This window comes from Lissotriton helveticus, chromosome 5_1 (assembly GCF_964261635.1).
Source record: "Lissotriton helveticus chromosome 5_1, aLisHel1.1, whole genome shotgun sequence".
In the NCBI taxonomy this organism is placed as follows: Eukaryota; Metazoa; Chordata; class Amphibia; order Caudata; family Salamandridae; genus Lissotriton; species Lissotriton helveticus.
In genome coordinates this window covers 1,929,414,662-1,929,436,200 of record NC_136065.1, presented here as the reverse complement: position 1 = coordinate 1,929,436,200, position 21,539 = coordinate 1,929,414,662, and positions in this window count along the sequence as shown.

Below are 21,539 nucleotides of genomic sequence, written 5' to 3'. Positions count from 1 at the left end.
CCAGCAGACCCTTTCTAGTTTTTAACTGACGTAACTTGGAAAAGAGCGGCATTCTAAACTTGAATCGGAACACAATACAATACACGAAAAACAGTAACAATTAGGAAAACAATTCAGGCATACCACGACATTGAAAATACATTAAACAACATTATAAATGACAGTTCGAACAGAATACTACCTGGAAATACTGAAAACAGAAACAGAACAGAATTCTCGAGAACGGAACAGACTAGAGTTACTGGATGCACTGCTGTAACAGTACGGAACATACCGGTCCCATAAAGGAACGCATCAAGACCCGTATCCACCTAGGTGAACACTTCGTTTGTGGGCTTGGGTACCACCAACCCACGGACCAGGAGTCAATTTAAACTGACCCTGTCTAGATACTACCCCAGCAATGGTACTCACCGGGCAGCACGGAACGGAAGGCCTCGGACGAGACTGGACTACGACGACGAACTTCGGACTTCGAACTTCGGACTTCAGTTACAGGTGGACCTCCGGATACCTCGGACCTTGGACTCTCGGCTTGGGCTCTGGTCGGGACTCGCCGCGTTCCTCCACCGTCTCGTTCGGATGCTGGACCGCCTCCTCCGTCTCCTCCGTGGGCCTGAGGGATACTTGAAGCAGAAATATCTGCACTTGGCCAATATGGTTCCGTCACGACTGCAGAGGGTCAGGGGGTCGGCGTGGCTTCACCGACGCGTGGGGAAAGGGCAAGTCCCTGTTCGGGCGCCATTATGTGGTAAATAAATAAATAATACCCTATTTTTGAGTGCATGAATGAATAAATAACAGATAGCTCAATAAATAAGAGTCAAGATTCGAGGTAGTAGGAGTTTTGCAGGTTTATTACAGCATAAGGACAGGATCAGGACAACCTGCATAGGATGAGCAGAACGACAGGGCCCAGCAGGACAACTGGGACCCAGTAGGGGAAAAAGATGCCCAGCAGCTGCTGGGGCTTGGTCTGGGATGAGCGCGCTAACATTCAATAATAAAACACAGGCATATATACATAGCGCAAACACATAGCATTACATTGCAGTAGGCGTAACAGTGGGTGGAATAGAAGGCGTGACGTGTAACAGTCGCGAGAGATAACAGTAAAAAGAGGTGTAACTGGGAGTTTACTTAGACATGTGATGCAAACGTAACAGAATATGTCATGAATGGGCGGAAACATAGGAGGGGGCTACCTAAGGAGCCGGGACCTTTAACCTAATGGTGCGCGAAAACTGGCAATGACGTGTTACTAGGAGAAGCTGGGGGCTACGAACTCTGTGCTAGGAGCAGAGACTAGAGTCTGGAGGGTCGGAGCGACATGTACCTAAACCCTATCTGGTATCTAATGTTTAGGGAACATGTTGATATAAACTAGAAGTCATGAGGGGAAAAGCTAACTTGATTCTAAGACTGGACCATGCATTATTCTACATGTAGTGCGTGAAGAATATTAAATGACCATTAAATACAGTATTTCTCTAACATGGAGACGAGAAGGCTAGACAATGACGGAAACTATTGATGCAGTTCAGTAGCTTAGGAATGCAGAAGAGGAGGACTGAACTGATAGCTGGAACTATAACATACTTTTGGCAGACTCAGAGGCAGAGCCGGGGTGCACCGGGCACTGCTAGGCAGGAAGTAAGTGAAGGGTCGAGGATACAGGTGGGGGCTGTATCGCTCCTCAGCGAGGCTTTCAGGAGACAGGAGCTGAATCTGTGGTCCGGGCCCTTTTGAGGCCTAGAAACGGGGACTTTATAATGGAATAACGTGCACACTGAGAAACGTGGCAACATTACCTACATAGGCCTGATATTCGTAGTATTCACGAGGACTGGAAACTAACATACTAGAGGTGGACACAACTGTAATTGCGTCTTTAATCAGAAATGGGGAATAACATATGCATATTGGTCATGCATACATAACATATGATGGATGGGGCGTAGGGACACAGAACATGGCAAAATTTACTTTTCCACACACCTCCCAAAAATGTTCGGGGCATCATAAACACTGCACAGCCAAGAACACGACATGTCAATGTCAAATCCTTATGCGCTATTGCCTCTTTTCTGGACACACACCAACCATTTCTTCACCAACATGTCAATTTCCAATCCTTATTGTGCTATTGCCTCTTTTCTGGACACACACCGACCATTTCTTCACCAACTAGTCCATTTATTGCTGATATCACAGGATTCTTATTTAAGTCTGGAGGATAAAAACAGCTTACTGTTTGTGCTGTTCACTGTGCTGGCTGTAGGCTGTCTGTTCCAATAGACACTGGTGGGGCTGCCAGGCACAATTCCTCCATACAGGTTCACATCTCAAGTCTTCAATTTCTTTATCCACATGTCTTCTTCTTAAATTCTTCTTTTTTTCTAGTGACAATTCAAATCTTTTGGGGCCTTGTATTAAACCCTCCTTCACGCTTGGGTCTTTTCCGCTCTGTTGAAATATGTTAATCGGGGGCAAAGATCTGGTCTGGTGTGAAGTGGTTAAGCACTCTGAAGATTCACACTTTTAAATATGGTGATCGGGGGCAAGGATCGGGCCCGGTGTAATGTTTAGACTAATTTCTACTTCGAAAAGTGATGGCAAAGATCGGGATATGGTTCTGTTAATCTGTGACTCTTGGACTTTTCATCCATGTTCGTTGTAGTGGTGCAGTCTAGTTGTTGCACGCCACGTCCTGACGTGACGTGCGGGCGGCCATGTTTGGGGCTGCGCGCGCATCGGGCATTTGAGTGGCGCGAATAGCCGAGAGCAGCTAGCAGCGGCTCGGCGCTCTTTAGGGGATATAAAAGTTAATAAATACCTGTAAATATACAAACGCTGTAGCGTCCTCATTGGGGGCAATCTCGTCATTACAATGGCGACGAGGGTGGGATGCTAGACCCCCTACCCCCACAGAGAACCAACCACCGAGGGAAACAGCATTTAAACCGGTGGGCAGAGGACACGCAGCGAGGAGCAGGACCACAGGAATCTGGTGGCCGGAGGAACAAGTGGTCGAGGAGAGACCAGCAGCCTCCACACAGATACCACCCCCTAAAGAGCGTGGCAGAGCCCGGCATCTCCCAGGAGGGGCGAACAATCAGCCCAAAGGGGTTATCCACGCCCCAGAGACACCAAGTAAAGCGCACCTGACCACGCGACGACCCACGAGACAGGGAGAACCGCGCTGGATCCCTCACACAAGAGCGAGGGGGCTGACGAAGGTAGTCCCCAGGCTCACACAAGCAAGGAAGAGCAGGACAACACACCGGAAAGTCCCAGAGGCCAAGGGAGCGCACAGCCCACGATCAAGAGTGAGAAGATGAGTGCGCAAACGGGCTACGCAATGGCACCAGTGCAATTTCTGCCCAGGCCAGGAGAACCACTAATGAAGTGGGAGGACTGGAGGGAGTACATCGATAACTTCATAGGAGTCTTGGAGGATGAGAATGAGGAACAGTTCAACCCCAAGAGGAAGAAACGCATCTTGTTGCTCAACCTGGGCCCGGAAGGTCTGAGAATTTACAAAAGCCTAGTGCCAAAACAAAGAGGAAGCACTGATGTGGACGTGTATGCCCATGCCATCGAAGACCTGAATGAACACTACAGACCGGTGGTGTGTGTGTCAGTGGACAGGTTCAATTTCCAGCAGAGGAAACAACGCCCAGGAGAGACGGTGGAGGAATATGTAGCGGCCTTGAAGAGACTGGCGTCCACGTGCAGGTATGACAATTGGGAAGAGGAGTTCATCAAGGATCAGGTGGTGATGCATACCACGAGCACAGCAGTGCAGGACAAGTTGTGGGCCAGCGGGGACACCACTCTAAAGGAGGTGATGGTAATCGTCAAAAGGGCAGAACTGGCGCGCAGGTGTGCGGAAGCAACGAGGAAGGAAACAACCTCCAGCACCATGGTGAACAGAATAGACGATGAGGAGCCCCGCAGGGACTACAAGTACAAGGGGTCGTCGGTGAAGGGGCCCAACAAATGGTAAGGCAACCCAGGCCCTCCAGGAAAACAAGCGGGAAGTAACAAGAAATCATGCTACAGGTGCGGGAGTTGGTCCCACGAGGCGCATGACAGAAAGTGCCCAGCATTCCGCGCCAAATGTATGTACTGCGGCATAGTGGGCCACTATGAGAAAGTATGTCGGAGAAAGGCCTCTAAAAGCATGGTGAAATATATCGGACAGGAAAGTGAGGAACTAGAAGAAGGCGCAGAGGAAGAGGTCGTCACAGTAATATACATCGATGATCAGGTGCTGAGCACGGATGGCCAAGTGCTGAGCGGGGACGGCAGGAGGACGACGAAACCCGTTCTGGAGATGTCGATTGGAGGAATACTGATAAGCGTGGTGGCCAACACGGGCTCGCCCTACACCATCATCCAGAGAGCGGTGTGGGAGAAGAGTTTCGCATCACACTTAGGCCCAGAACTGGAGAAGCTGGACATCCGCCCAGTCACATACAATGGGGACCGCATACCCATGGCTGGATTCAGACCGTTAAAATTTGAGTTCAGAGGTCGGTCCGCTTTCTGCAAACTCTACATTTCGGAGAGAGGGCCCTCAGTCCTAGGGTGGCTAGACCAAGGCGACCTGGGCATCAAGTTGGATCCGGGGGGAAAAGAACAAATACTACTTACAGAGCTGGAGAACTGGCCAGACCTGGACAAATGGAAATGTGAGTACCCCAAGGTGTTTGGAGGCACGGTCGGAAGGATGGAGAAATTGTCACACAAGATCATCCTGAAGGAAGACGCAGTACCGGTCGCCCACAAGGTGAGAAACGTACCATTGGCGGTAAGAGATGCAGTGCAAGAAGAACTACAAGATCTAGAAAAGAAAGGGATCGTTGAGCCCATCACGTGTGCGGAGTGGCTGGCGCCCTTGGTGGTAGTGATGAAGCCAAACGGGAAGGTCAGGCTATGTGTCGACCTGCGCGAACTGAATAAGAACATTATGGTGGAGAAGTTCCCCTTGCCTAGGATTGAGGAGATGCTGGCCAGCACCAGGGGAATCAAGTGGTACTCGACCATAGACCTGACCTCAGCCTACCACCAAATTGCTCTACACCCGGAAAGCTGCAAACTAACGTCGTTCATCACCCCATTTGGGTGCTATCAGTTCCGCCGCATGCCGTTCGGGCTGGCCTCAGCAGCTGCGGTGTTCCAAAAACTGATGCACCAACTGTTCAAAAACACGGATGGCGTCCAATACTTCCAGGACGACATCCTGGTAATGGGCGAGACAGATCTGATCATGATGGCAAACTCAGCAAGGTGCTGAAGATCCTTGAGGGAAAGGGCCTCACTGCTGAATGGACCAAGTGCCGGATAGGAATGGAGTCCGTGACCTACTTAGGACACGAAATAGGGGTGCGAGGAGTGACCCCGAAAGCAGATAACGTGAGAGCCATTTGTGAAGCGCCACCGCCCACCAACAAGGAAGAAGTCAGGTCATTTATTGGAATGGCGGAATATTATAGCAAGTTTGTGCAGCACTTCGCCTCCAAGACCCATCACATGAGGCAGCTGACGAGAGACAACACGGAATTCCGCTGGACGGAGGAAGCGCAAGGTGAATTTGAAGTCATCAAGAAAGAGGTGGCAGGAGCAGTGCCGCTCCAAGGATATGACCCCCAAGGGAAGACAGTGCTCACCACGGATGCCAGCGACAAGGGGCTGGGCGCTGTCCTGATGCAAGACCGAGGTCAAGGAAGGATGGAAACGCTCAGCTTCGCATCCCGCACGCGGAGCGAAACGGAAAAGAAGTACAGCGTAATTGAAAAGGAAATGCTGGCAGTTGTGTGGGCCATGACCAGATTTAGGCAGTTCCTGTGGGGCACGTGATTCCAGTTGAAAACGGATCATAAGCCTCTACTTAAGGTACTAACGTCCAGCGGACACGCCAGTGCGACACCGCGGATCTCCATAATGACGCTAAAACTGCTAGAGTTCAGATATGATGTAGAATACATCCCAGGCAACAGAAACAGAGTGGCGGACTATCTGAGCAAAGCGGCGGCCATGGAACCGAGTAGGGAAGACCAAGCAGGAGTAGAAGAATTGGTAGCACTCACGGAAGATCAAGAGAAAACCATAGGGAACCAAGAGTGGAAAGAAGCGTACGATGAAGACCAGACCCTAGAGGAAGTGAAATCATTTATCACAAATGGTTGGCCAGACAAGAGACAGACCAGAGGAGACCTCAAACCCTTCTATGAAGTCAGGGAAGAGTTATCGATGGACGATCAAGGAGTGTTTGTGTACAGGGGAGAGAAAGTCATCCCTCCAGCAGCCATCATCCCCAAACTATTAGACATGCTCCACGAGGGACACTTGGGGATTGGGAAATTGAAACTGAGGACCAAGCAAAACTACTGGTGGCCGGGGATGGACGTAAGGGCCGAGAGGCACGTCAGGGACTGCTCACAGTGCCAAGGGGCAGATAAAACACTCAAACCACTACGGCCCGCCATTGGCAAATTTGACCCCCCGAGGAATCCGTGGGAGGAATTGTCAGTGGATATTCTGGGCCCTATCCTGGATAAGCATGGAGTCCAGAAGTATGTATGTGTCCTCATGGATAGGTACTCGAAATGGCCTGAGTTGAAAATAGACGAGACGATGGATACAGAGACCATCATAAAGTTCCTGGCTGACACTTTTGTGAGGGAAGGCATACCGAAGTCCATCCTTAGCGACAATGGTCCCCAATTCAGATCAGAGAAATGGAGCAATTTTATGCAAAGAAATGGGATTCTGGCCAAGCACACGTCCATATACCATCCGGCTGGGAACGGATTTGTAGAGCGATTTAACAGAGTGGTGATGGGTTCGGTCCAGGTAGCCATCTCCAACAACAAGGACTGGGAAAGAGAGATAGAACACATGGTGTGGGCGTACAGGATCACCCCCACAGGAACAGGGTACATGCCTTTCCAAATACTGAGAGGCCGCGAACCATTCACCCGGGACAACCACGTTTGGAAGGAAAAGATCATAACAAGCGAATGGTCCCCTGCAGTAGTGCGAGCCAACCTGGAAAAGGCACAAGCCATTTACTCGAGACACTACAACAACCGGAGAAATGTGAAAGAGACAGAGTTGGAAAAGGGAGAATGGGTACGAGTAAAGTTGGCCACGCTAAGAAGGAAAGGAGACAGTAAGTACAGCAAGCCCATGCAGGTCAAGGAGGTTCTGGGTAGAGCGGCTTTGCTGAGCGAAGGCAACCTGTGGTCACAGGACCGCATGGCAAGATGTAACAGAGTGCAACGATGGGACCAAGGCGGAGAAGACCTAGAAGATGTGGAAGAAGGGACTCAGGAACAAGAACGGTCAGATGGAGGAATGGACGCGAGCAGAGGAGAACAGCAAGGAGAGAGGATGAATGGTGACAATCAGGGATCAGTGAGTGAAGAGGGAATGAGTAGACGAGACGGAGGCGCGGCCGCGCTTGAAAGTGGAGGAAGGAACGAAGGGTTTCAGGAAGGAGCGACCCCACCTGTAACCCTGAGACTGACACGGAGTGGAAGAGTGGTGATCAAACCCGTGAGATTTCGAGACTTTGATATGAACGACGGACAGTGAGTTAAATGTTCTGTTTGGGAAAAAAGGGGAGATATGTAGTGGTGCAGTCTAGTTGTTGCACGCCACGTCCTGACGTGACGTGCGGGCGGCCATGTTTGGGGCTGCGCGCGCATCGGGCATTTGAGTGGCGCGAATAGCCGAGAGCTGCTAGCAGCGGCTCGGCGCTCTTTAGGGGATATAAAAGTTAATAAATACCTGTAAATATACAAACGCTGTAGCGTCCTCATTGGGGGCAATCTCTTCATTACATTCGTGCTCACGAGAGCTTCTACCTGCATTACATATTTGACTTTTCTGTGAATCAGTCCTACGTCGATGAACCCCGCACCTCTAAGGATGGCTAGAATAAGACAAGTTCTTGGGAACCCTGTGGTGCTGAAATTGTGCAAGTTCTGCAGTAAATACATTTTTTTTAATGAATTTGAAGACTCTCTTACTTTAACGGTTATAGCTTGTGCGCCATCTCTTCTGGGTGGTCAGCACAAGCCCGATCTTTTCCAACTTGTGGCATTATGAGGCATCCTGGAAGATGATGTTGCGCAGCATGTACGTGCCGAGAACCACCCAGTGCAGCATATGCTGCGTGCCGCCATGTTGCAGTTGGTAGAACCCGCAAGTATCTAGTGTGTTTCCTAGTAAGGATGTTGCACGATGGCTGTTTCTGCAAGGGGGGAAAATCTTCAGTACTGTGTTTATTTCCTTTCATCGCATGTTATTCAAACAACTATTTTTACTCTGGCGCCATTACGGATGTGTATTTATTTCAGCAACTTGTAGCTGTGCTTTACACCTTTGGCGAGTGACATGAGCCCAACTAGAACCATGACAAAGAACCACATCGGAGAGCCTAGAACTGGGACAGCAAGCTCAGGAGCGAGTCAGACAGTCCAGAACAGGGACAAAGGTTCCAAAACTGGAAGCGGGTCAGTGAGCCCATACTGATAAATGTCCCAGAACCACTACAGAGAGCTTGACTAAAAACAAGTGAGTGATAAGAGGCAGAGAGCCCAGAACAGGGACAGCAATCCCAGAAACAGGTCAGAGAGTCCAGAGTGAGCCCATGTTGGGGACTAATGTCCCAGAATTTGAACCACGATAGAGAGCCCAGTCCCATAACCAGAATGGGGAGGGGACAAAGGTCCCAGAACTTGAACCACAACATATAGCCCAAAATTAGGACAAAGTGTCCCAAAAGCAGAACCGGCTCATGGTGCCCAGAATGGGGGGATTAAGTCCTGTAACTGGAACCAGATCGGTGGGTTGTTGTGTATGAGATGGCGGTGAAGTGTTAGGGCACTTATTGCTATCATGTCGTGTATGTGATGGCTATGAAGTATCAAGTCACTCATTACAATATGTTTGTCGTTGGAATAGCGGTGCGTGAATAAGTTACCCATTGTCTCATTGTATCTGTGTTTGAGTTCCCTTTTTGTGGGTCAGTGTAGCATTGTAGCTCCTATTTGCGTAATTGGATATAAAGCTTGATATGTTATGCACTGGCAACATGTATATGACTTACTTTGTGGAAGAGATGGTTGTTATGTTTATAATCAATAAACACATTTTTTTAGACAATTGTACAATTTTGATTTACTTGATTAATTGCAACTGAATTGTATCCAGTATTAATTAAGGCATTTGAAGCTTACTATAACAATGTTACTGTTGCTACAGTACCTCATGCAAGGCACTGGTATTAATAGTTTTCATTTATGAAATTTAGGGCTGGTGCTGTCTGTAGAGCCAGTATTACGCACCAGTCTTAATTAATTGTGTAATAAACATTACAATATATGACTAGTTTAATTATTAGAATACAAAGAATAATACTGCCGCTCTTTTATAACAATATATTTCCTAGCATAAACCACTACATAAAGTGACATTACTACATTTCCCAGCAAGCACTTCTTTATGAAGTCATATCACTGGTTACCCACGAAAACAATATTTAAAAGAACAAAGTGAAGCGAACCTAATTCCTAAACATTCACCTCTAAAGGAAGTGACATCACTTATTTTCCTAAAACCCACCTCTTCAGGGAGTGACATCCCTGGTTTCTCACCAAAACCATCTTTAAATGAAACTAGAGAAAATGATCTCATTTTGCGGCATCCACTACTACAGTAAATGACATCACTGCATTTCCCAGAAGCCTCCCTAATCCATTTAACTCCACAGGACATCCCCAGCTAAGGGCTGACAACGACAAAATGTTTGCCTGTTTGGGCCTGTTGTAGCCAGTAAGAGCATTTGGCCAGAGCCACTGTTTTACTGCCACAAGAGCAAGCACCTACAAAGTAAGATCAAGTGCCTAGCCCAACATGCCAATCTACCCACCCCTACACTCATACCCAGTCCTACACCACACACACACACACACACACACACACACACACACACACATACACTGCATGCTCACACCATGCAGTGTCAGGATTTCAGCACAGACACAAGCAGGAAAGGGGTTACATGGTGCCTTACATAACAAGAGAATTAGGAAAACTAATCATCACATAATTATTCGTTAAGAGAATTACATGATACATACAGAACTAGAGTTAGAGGCTATGAAATATGGGACAGGGGCACCCAAGAACAGCTCGACCGCAAACCACCAAAGGGCGGGAACTTGCTAGTGTGGAGTCACTTCCAGGTTATAACGAGTGGAAGAAATTGGATTACCGGTTGAGGGGGTGAAACCCTACTCAAGCATCAACCACAGTCCTTGTCAGGGTGAAGTCATAAATGAGCCCAATATTAACCTGTCCTCAGCCCTCTGGTAGCTTGGCACAGAGTAGTCAAGCTTAACTTAGAGGCAATGTGTGAAGTATTTGTACAACACTTAAAAGAGAAATCACGTGAAAACACAGCACGCACAAGTAGATCCCATGTCAAATTAGAAAAATAGAGTATATATTAATAATTAGAACAATATCAAAAACAGACCAAGACCAAGAACAAAAATCTAATATGTAGAACCAGGGATATGCAGGTTTAAATATTTCAGTGAACATAGCGCCAAAAAGCACAAAGCATCAACTGTGGATATCTGGTCGGGCACGACTGCGACAAAGTCACAAGTTCAGGAAGACCGTCATTGAGCACGGGCCGGTTACAAGAAACCAGTTAAGTCTGCTGAACAAGAGCACCTTAAACCCCGGTGGAGAAGTGATGCTAGTTCCCGCGTCAAGGATGTATCACACAGCTGAGGCAATGCAAGGTCCGGACTGGCAATGGGTCGTGCAGCATCAGTTCCGGTGAGCTTTGGGGCTAAGACGTGAGGTTCCGGATTGCTGTTGAGTATGCCATTGACAAGGGTTTGCATTACAAAGTCCTGCGTTGAGGGTGCATCAAGCACTGGCTGGTTCCGAAGAAGCTGCGGGCTTGCGATGCGGAGTCCTGCGTCGTTGTCGAGGATGCCATTGATGAGGAGCTTGAGATGCGACAGCCTGCGCCTACGATGCATAACACAGCAGCAGTTCTGATGAGGCTTCAGGCTGAGGTGGCGATGCGAAGTCCTTGCGACAGGAAAGTACAAGCAGCAGAGGTGATGCGTCGGTTCTGCACGGGGATGCGCTGCACAGCAGAGGAGATGCGTCAGTCCTGCTTGATCCACAGGTGGGTTGGCAGAGCACCTAGGGGTCCACTTCCAAGGGTCTAAGACTGGTGTGGCACCATTTGGCAGGGGAGAACTCACAGTTGCAGAGTCCAGGTGCTGTTTACAAGAGACTAGCCCTTGAGGTCACTCTCCAATGGTCCTGGGTACAGGTTACAGGTCCAGTCCTTCTCAGTCAGGGAAGAGGGCATCAGGTCAGCACAGCAGGGCAGCAGTCCAGCAGAGTGGCAGTCCTTTTAGCAGCACAGCAGTTCTTCTTCCCGGCAGAGTCTTCCACAGGTCCAGAAGTCTACCGAAGAGTTGGGGTCTAATGTCCAATATTTATACCTGGTGCTCACTTTAAAGTGGAAGAAACTAGGAGCACCCAGAGGTGCTTTGAATTTCCTGCCTCCATGTCTGGGCCTCAGATTGTCTGGGGTCATAATAGACTGGTGTCAAACCCATTTGTGGGTGTGTTCAGGTACGAGCTTTGTGACGTGCAAGTGTGGTAGGTGACTGCCCTCCCCCGCTTGTTAACTCAGAGTGGCCCATCCTGCTAACACTTCTCATCCCTTTGTCTCACTATCTGGAAGCAATACACCAAGACCAATAGTCAGCTATACCTAGTCAAGTGACCCAGGATCAGACTGCAGGGAAAAAAGGGTTAGGACAAGAAAATGCCAACTTTCTAAAGAGGCATTTGAAGAATTGTGATTTAAAATCCAACACCTACCTGAAGATCAACCTCATTAAGACAGAATTCCTGTTATTTGCCAAGACATGCAACAACCAGGCAACCCTGGCTTAATGAGATGAACAATGATAGCTTAACCCTCAACTTGAACTCAATGCCAAGATATTTGGATTCACCATGGACACTAACCTCACCCTCAAGGAGCACATTGCCAAGAAAAGAAAGATATGCTAGACTAGCTTTTTTTTAATAAAGAAAACATTTCTCAGCAAGTTTAGTACTGCTGTTCAAGCTCTAGTATTCTCGCACCTGGATGGTAGCATTCCTGACTCCACACTGCCTCCCTTTAAGTACATCCTACATGCCTCCGCATGTCTCATCCTAGGACTGAAGAAAAATGATCACATCACCCATTATTCTGATGGAACTTCACGGGCTACCATCATGCAAGTCCGGAGGGAAGTTGACGGCGCTGTCAACTTCCCTCCGGATGTGGTGTGGTGTTAACAATATCACTATTTCACCAAACATTAGTCCCTTGACAACAACTAGAGCACCAGATCTTGCCAACAACTAGATCACTGTAGATATACTTGTGAGCATAGAATATTTTCTAATTGTTTGGTCTGTCTCTTACATGTATGTTTCTGTCACTTATTCCACAGGTGCATTACACTAATATTGAGGTCTCTCAAATCGGGAGTACCATAGGGGGACATTTTTCCTTCTAAATGCACTTTTTTCCATACATTTTCACTTTCACGTCCCCAGGTTAGGGTGGGCCTTAGCGTACCCATACCGCCGGGATTTAGTCCACACAGGGTCCTGACGAATGCCTGGTAAATTTACACTGTTTCAAGGCAGAAACATGTTGACCCACTTATAAGCTATTGGAAATAACCAAACAATTTATTTGGCCTATTTTCCTACACTTTGTTTTTAATATGTCCAATTGATCAAACATTAAAATTCCTTTTTTTGATACAATATAGACATTTTTAATCATCACTATCACTATTATCACTCACTTCTCACCAATTCACAAAAACCTGCTCCGCAGTAAATCTGGCGTTGAAGCACACTGGGGAGGCATTCGGCCTCTCCCAGTGTGGCCCAATGATGAAGCATGTCACCAACCAGGTTGGTGGGTGAGTGCCTTCTATACAAACCTGAGTTGGGTCTTGTATTTTCTTTTTTTTTGCTCTTGTTGTCACAAAGTAACTAAATTTGGACACTCTTATTTTGTTGAGACTAGTATAACTGGGGACTAGGAGTGGATCCACATTCTCCCTACCTCTCCTCTTGTTGATTTGTATCTAGCAGCACAGAGCTGTGAGAGTTACCACTAAGCAGAGATACACACGTATTACTCTAGCTTTTTTAGAAACTTCAATTACCACCTCATTTATTCCATGTCGAATCTTGGGCTTACATATTCCGAATCTGAGATAGAGGCCATTCTATCTGACACCTCACTTTTTGTTGATCCCGCAATATCCCAGGTGATAGCTCACACTTCAGAATGGGACAAACTTACAGAACAAAAACGCGACAGAATTCGTACTATCTTACATGGGACCATACTCAAACAATATCTCCTCTCTAACTCAGCACCAAGAGGCCTTCTAGTGACGAATGCGCCCCGCATTTTTCTTAACTATGCAACCTTCCGTAAGGAATGGGCCATGATCACGTGGCACTGTACCCGCGACTGGCTGGTGCTAATAATTAAAACCGCACTACGTCTGTCAGAGCACTTATGGTTGAAATCCTAGAAACTGAATCACACTTTAAAACCACTGTGACAGGATATAAGAAAAAATTGGATGAAATCAATAAGGAACTAAACGAATACAAGGGCAATCTGATGCAATCTAAGGTTACTAAATTTCAAAAGGACCTTAAGAAATTTGAATTTGAGAAAATCTACCCTTATGCTGACCCTAATTATACACCACCTACCAGGAATTCCAACAACTCTGATTACTCGTATGACAATTCATCTAACTGTAGCGGGTCAAGCAATGGTTCAAACAGACAAGGTAGAAGAAAAGGGAATAGAGGTAATAGGGGCAGATCAGGCTATTACAACCAACAACCAAGGTGGCCCCCTGCACCTCTAGCAGGAGGTGGCCCCCAACCATTCCCTTTCCAGCAACCACAGTTCCCACTCATGGGCTGGAATCCAGCCTTTATGCAACCACCCCACTTCCAGAAGCAATACCAACCGCCTTTTTTAGAAAGGGGCCGGAGAGGAAGGGGGAGGAGGAGAGGAACCAACCAAGTCTCATGGGAGATAGACGACCCAGTGGGCAACCACACACGCAGCAAAGCGTCGCTACCAGGGACGAGTGCACAGTGAGCCTCATCACTAATTATTAATTTATCAGACAAAGAACTGACAGCTATGGAAACTAAGGTGCTGGAAAAAGGTCTTGGATTTGTCCCTACAGCACGTCCAGACAAATTCAGACTACACTGTGAGTTAACAGACTTCTTCAGAAAACTCAACCTGAAAGCCTTTTTTGAAGGAAAAGTTTTTCCAAATGAGGAGACCCATAAAGGAGACACTGGCCTGAGACTTAAATCCACATTCACCCCGCCACCCTACACTGTTCCGGCGGCTATCACAGCATTTGAACAGGCTGTTTTCCCGGACTTAGAAACATGCCAAGAACCAACCAAGTTTAGCAATGTCAGTGCTGCTGAATACAAAGTTCTTCAAGACCTCCAAAATAACTCGGAAATCACAATCAAACCCGCAGACAAAGGCGGGGGAATAGTCATTCAGAATACCAGAGACTATGAAAAGGTCTGGCAAGATCTTCTTAATGAGAAGAAAAACTACACCCCCCTAACACGAGATCCGACATGAGAATTAAAAACCCGAATTAACAATCTAGTGAAGGGAGCAGATGAAAGCGGATATATATCCAAGAACGAAGCAGATTTCCTGAGTGCTAGTGACAGTGTAATTCCATACTTCTATACCTTGCCAAAAACACACAAAAACAAACTACCACCACCAGGAAGGCCAATTGTTTCTGGCATTGGCTCACTGCTCGAACCACTCTCACGTTTCTGTGACCACTTTCTCAAACCAATCGTCCAGAACACTCCCAGCTATCTGAAGGACACTAAGAGCCTTTTATATCTTCTACAGGAAGTGACCTTTGAGGAGAGCACAGTGACACTGGTCACTCTAGATATAGAGAGCCTATACACCAGTATTCCCCAGGACGATACCAACAAAGTCCTGGGGTCTGCCCTAGATTCAATCACTTGGGACTATCAGACACCAAAGGCCTTTATCCTAGACTGTGCCACCAAAGCGCTTAAAGAAAATTTATTTTCTTACAAAGGGCAACTCTTCTTACAAAGTACAGGGACTTCGATGGGCAGCACTTTCCCCCCCAAGTGTGGTGGGGCTCTATGTCTCCGACTTTGAAGCCAAACACAACTTACCATCAAATGGGCTCTTCTTCTCCTCCATCTATTTGTGGAGGAGGTATATCGATGATGTGCTTTTGGTCTGGAAGGGTAGTGATCACCTTCTGGAAGACTTCCTCAAATGGATCAACACTTTGGATCTCAATCTAAAATTTACCCACACCTTGAGTAAGGATGAGGTTGTCTTCCTTGATGTGACCATCTCCATTGCAGGCACATTGTTAACCACAAAGTCCCATTATAAACCAACAGCAAAAAATAATCTACTGGAATTTTCGAGTTTTCATCCACGCCCCCTAAAAGAGAACCTACCGTACGGCCAGTATCTGAGAATCAGGCGTAATTGTAGCGATGTGAAAGACTTCAAGGAACAATCATCTGGCCTTACCAAGAGACTACAAGCAAGAGGATATCCAACGAGAATTCTGGATAAAGGGTACAAACGGGCACGCAACCAACCGCGTGAGGCCCTCTTGGAAGACAATCCCAGTCTATCACAAGAAGTCCCCCTAACCTGTGTCACCTCATACAGCAGCCTCTCCGATCTAATGAAAAAGTCAATCAATAAAAACTGGAGAATCATCTCCAGTACAAACAAAACATGGGAGAAACCCCTCTTCTCCTTCAAGAAAGGACAGAGCCTAAAGGATTCCCTAGTACACACCCGACCGAAAGAAATCGCATTACCAGGTGTACGTACTATTACTGACACTTGGGGCATGCCTAAGATTGTGGGCCATTTTCCTTGCTCTGACTGCAGCGTCTGCCATTTGACTACCGCATCCAAACAATTAGCCTTGGAACAAGGAAAGATATGGACCCAAAGAGTCCACACAAACTGTAATTCCACTAACGTCATCTACTTGATCACATGCCCCTGTGAATTACGATACATTGGAATGGCCACCCGGAAGATCAAGCAAAGAATTTGCAAACATAGGAGCAATATAAGATGCCGAAAAATAACCACCAAAATGAGCGACCACTTCCTACAGTCAAACCATACCACCAATGACATCAGGTGGACTGTAGTTGAGCAGATCAGTGGGGGTAGGAATATCTCTCAGAGACTCTTTGAAAAGGAGCAAAGATGGGTGTACCGTCTGGGAACCCATATTAGAGGCCTGAATGACGACATCCCTTGGGGTTCCATTTTTAAATGATGACCTTTGCATTTACCCTCCCTATTTCCTTTTACTGAACCAAGTAGATACCCCATCATACATGTAACTGTCTAATTAAGCAGACAATGCCATTGTATAAGCACTCTTTTTCCAACAAGAGCACATTACGTGTTATAAGAGAGGCTTTGTCGGAATTCCCCGATTTAACTTGGGGTGACAATGGTGGAATGTTTTTGCCGATACAACACTCTTTCGGCATTATTTCTTATCTGCTGCGCTTATTGTGCTAATTGTGTTCTTTGCACTAGAGCTTTCCCAGAATTTGAACCACATACGCATACTAGTGCTGACTGTCATCTTAATAAAGTTGTTTGTACTTTACAAGCTCTCCCTATCATCTAAACCACACACGCATACTAGCGTTAATTGTTATTTCAATAAAGTTGTCTCTGCTTCACAAGCCTGTCGTCACTAGGATGTTCATGCGCAGACTCAGCGCGACTGTCCCACTACGCTAGACCTCTCTCGGTCTAGTTAAACTTTACACACACGCGCCTTCCCAGCGTGCCTTCTGATAGGTTACAGCGCCGCTCCCACTGCTGTACCATTACGCTTGATCTCACCTGGTCTAGTTGCTCCGAGATGCACAGAGACCACGTGCATCTCTATTGGCCGCCCAGGCGGCCTCCAAACCAACCACGCCCACCCCATCACCCTGACCACGCCCACCCCGGAAACAAGGCGCGAAACCACTCGCCTTCTTAAACAGCTTAACCGGAGACTTTCAACATCTTCGGGATCCGGTTTCAGAGGGTAGAAGCAGGTTTCCAGTGGGTGCCTGGCGTCGAGGGCGTAAGTCGAGCACCTTCACCACCAACCTACCGCTCTACTATACCAAGCTAAGTATTGCCTGCATGATTTATTGCTGAATTGTGTCCTTTTATCCCCCAAGGGTGTGCCGATTTCGCCACCACCCCCTCCCGAGATCCATGGTGTACATTCTTCTCACCATTCAAGTGAGATATTTTATTCCTGATTTCAGTGTTCTCTTCAGGTGGGGTCACTGGCCAGTTTGGTCCATTGATCCTCTTCTCTACACGTGCCATTTTGTATGGGCTAGCCAGCATGTGAATACCGCTGTATACATTACCACTAGTCAACCATACACCCCCTGGCGCTGTCAACTTCCCTCCGGACTTGGTGTGGTGTTAACAATATCGCTATTTCACCAACCTTTAGTCCATTGACAACAACTAGAGTACCAGATCTTGCCAACAACTAGATCACTGTAGATATACTCGTGAGCATAGAATATGTTCTAATTGTTTGTTCTGTCTCTTACATGTATGTCTCTGTCACTTCTTCCACAGGTGCATTACACTAATTTTGAGGTCTCTCAAATCGGGAGTACCATAGGGGGAATTTTTTCCTTCTAAATGCACTTTTTTACATAAATTTTCACTTTCACGTCCCCAGGTTAGGGTGGGCCTTAGCGTGCCCATACCGCCGGGGTTTAATCCACACATGGTCCTGACGAATGCCTGGTAAATTTACACTGTTTCAAGGCAGAAACATGTTGACCCACTTATAAGCTATTGGAAATAACCAAACAATTTATTTGGCCTATTTTCCTACACTTTGTTTTTGATATGTCCAATTGAGCAAACATTAAAATTCCTTTTTTATGATACAATTTAGACATTTTTAATCCTCACTATCACTATTATCACTCACTTCTCACCAATTCACAAAAACCTGCTCTGCAGTAAATCTGGCGTTGAAGCACACTGGTGAGGCATTCGGCCTCTCCCAGTGGGGCCCGATGATGAAGCATGTCACGAACCAGGTTGGTGAGTGAGGGCCTTCTATACAAACCTGAGTTGGGTATTGTATTTTCTTTTTTCTTTTTCTTGTTGTCACAAAGTAACTAAATTTGGACACTCTTATTTTGTTGAAACTAGAATAACTGGGGACTAAGTGTGGATCCACATTCTCACTACCTCTCCTCTTGTTGATTTGTACCTTCAAAATCAACTGCATTACTTAACAACAGCCACACCCATCTGGCTGAAACGGTCACCACCTGAGGTGCCTCTCAGCGCAACCACAGCCAGGATACCATCACATACCTCTCAAACTTTTATAACAGCACAAAAGGTGGCAATTCGTTGTGTGCTCTCACCCATTCCAATGCCGGCTTTAGGTGGGAGAGTCCTCATTTGTTAAAACATTTTTTCTTAACCCAAAATTATATTTCCTTATTGGGTATGTTTAAAGTTCTGTGGTAAAGCTGAGATAAGATGACTGAAAGGTATCCAGTAAATCTCATCTAAGTCCATCCATTCCAACCCTTTCGATTCAGACTGGAGACTACCGATTTCTTAGCTAGCCCCCCCCCCAACTGAATCCTGTCTGCAAAAACCCAATTTCTCAGCAGGATTCTGCAGACAGGGACTGGTCTTGTGTGGCTCGAAGTATGCACTGCCAGTAATCTGTAGGCCAGTGCACATTTTTGCCACGCTCTCATGCTTGCCATATCGTTTTCTCAATGCTCCTGAAAGGGAAGGGAAAAAAAATGTTTTTTCATTTAGCCCCAGAACATGATAGTAGACCAGATTAAGGCCTCAATAGAAGTCTATGAGAGAAATACATGCTCCAGGTTGATTTTTAAAACTCGCCCGCTTTCCTCTTCTAAAACAGTGGCATTTATGTAAGTACATCCTGTTAATTTTTTGTTGCAGTTATGTATAGTGCAAACTAGACCCGAAAGGTATTGAAGGACCCCTTACCCATTCATGTTTTGTAGGCATAGGGAGCTATGGTGATTTACCCAGAATCAGAGGATGTTAAACTGATGCTGAGACTCGAACCTGGTTTCCAAGTTCCACAGCTAGAAGAGGATTTGGTCTGACGGCTCGAGCTACCAACTTTGGTGCTGGAAACCAAGCTTCAAGCCTTGTGGTCGCGTCCACATCATGTGATTCTGGGCAAATCACTTAATCTCCCCGTGCCTACCAAAAATAAAAAAATGAATATGTCCTTCTGTAACGTAACATGTGCTCATGTAAAGCGCTCCAAGACCTTTGGGTCGAGTTTGCACTATATAAATTTGCACAAAAAAAAAGCTGGCAGCTTTGGCCCATAACATACATGCCAACATTTAAGGACAGGGGCGTGGGAGATTTAAAATAAAAAATCGGGAGAATGAAAATTCCCCATTGACTTCTATTGTAAACAAGCATTTACAATGCAATGGTTTTGCCTTTGTTAAAGTTAGAGCTATTGGCATTGCTCTTGACATTATTTTTATTTATGTTTTTTTAAACATAAATAAATGGCATTGTCATTTACAATGCCAATAGCTTAATCTCTCGCAAATGTGAGACCTATTGTACCCTATGGACGAGCTCAGCAGACAGCAATTACTACCACACACACACACCCAGAGCCACACACACACACCCAGAGCCACACATACACACACCCAGAGCCAGCCACACACACCCACCCAGAGCCACACCCACCCACCCAGAGCCACACACACACACACACACACCCAGAGCCACACCCACACACACCCAGAGCCACACACACACACACCCAGAGCCATACACACCCACCCAGAGCCACACATACACACACCCAGAGCCAGCCACACACACCCACCCAGAGCCACACACACCCACCCAGAGCCACACACACACACACACACACACACACACCCAGAGCCACACCCACACACCCAGAGCCACACACACCCACCCAGAGCCACACACACCCACCCAGAGCCACACACACCCACCCAGAGCCACACACACTCACCCAGAGGCACACACACCCACCCAGAGCCACACACCTGTCTGGCTACGGCCAAAGGAGATATGCAATCTGACACATCAATCAGTTCTATGACCCCACAATTTATCAACTACTCAAGTTCCTTGGAAACGTCCTCCCTCACCATAAAATGAATACTCTGTACTTTGTGAACTATGAGCTTTGCATCAGTTACCAAGATAATCTTGTGCTTGAATCCTTTAAAATGTCCTCGCTTACAACGGACACAGCCAATAACACATCATAGCGTTATCATATAGACAATGTTCGTCTTTCCAAAGAAAATTACTTAGTTTATACATAGGTGAATTGCTCAAAAAGTAAAACAGAGATGGGTACTGGAAACATGAAGTTTGAAGAATTTTCTGGGTCAGAGAATCAACTCCAAGCAGTTTTAAAGCTCCTCAGTATTAGGAGCCGTTAGTTAACATTGCGCTCTGTGGCCAATGTTATCCCATGGGGGGCGGCTTGGCTGTGCTTGGGTTTCTTGGATAGATTGAGTGCATAATACTGCCAAGAGATTTTAAGATGAAGACCAACAATCGACAATAATGGTATTATTAGGTTCAGTATGCACAAGTCGCATTTCAGCTTCAGGTCTTAGAATTCATCCAAACACACCTGCCACGATACCAAAAGTGATGCCCAAGGCTTCACCACCCAGTGGCAAAAGTGGTAAGTAGTATCAGCTTATTAGGAGTGTCCAACACCGGATAGCCACTGTTCCTCCAGCTGGAGAGGTTGGCACCAGGGAGTTAGAAATCACCTGTGATTGCAGAGTATGCCTGTGGGTGAGATCACCCACATGTCAGAGGCACCAACACCAGTACTGCAAAGTCAAGTAGACGTCACGACTAGTGAACAGCACCAGGAAATCCTATCTGCGACTGAAACAACAATAGCTCATGAACAATAAGAGGTAGATCAATCAATTCTAAGGTTCCTGCACCCCACATACGCACTGGAGAAAACTCAGTTTGGCCCATAATCTGTACGGGGGAAAAAGGCACAAAGAAGTTACTCCCAGCAACGCAAGTGACGATTGCTGAATGGAAAAAAAAAGCGGAAACGGGAATACATTGGGATAATCGCGTGACGCAGGAGACTCAACCATGGGCTGGAACGCGATTAAAAGAATTTGAAAAGCCGCAAGGTTTCAAGTACTGGGACATGCTGGGGATATCAAAGGTAGGAGATATACTGGAGGGGGGGGGCTTGTTTTGTTCAACT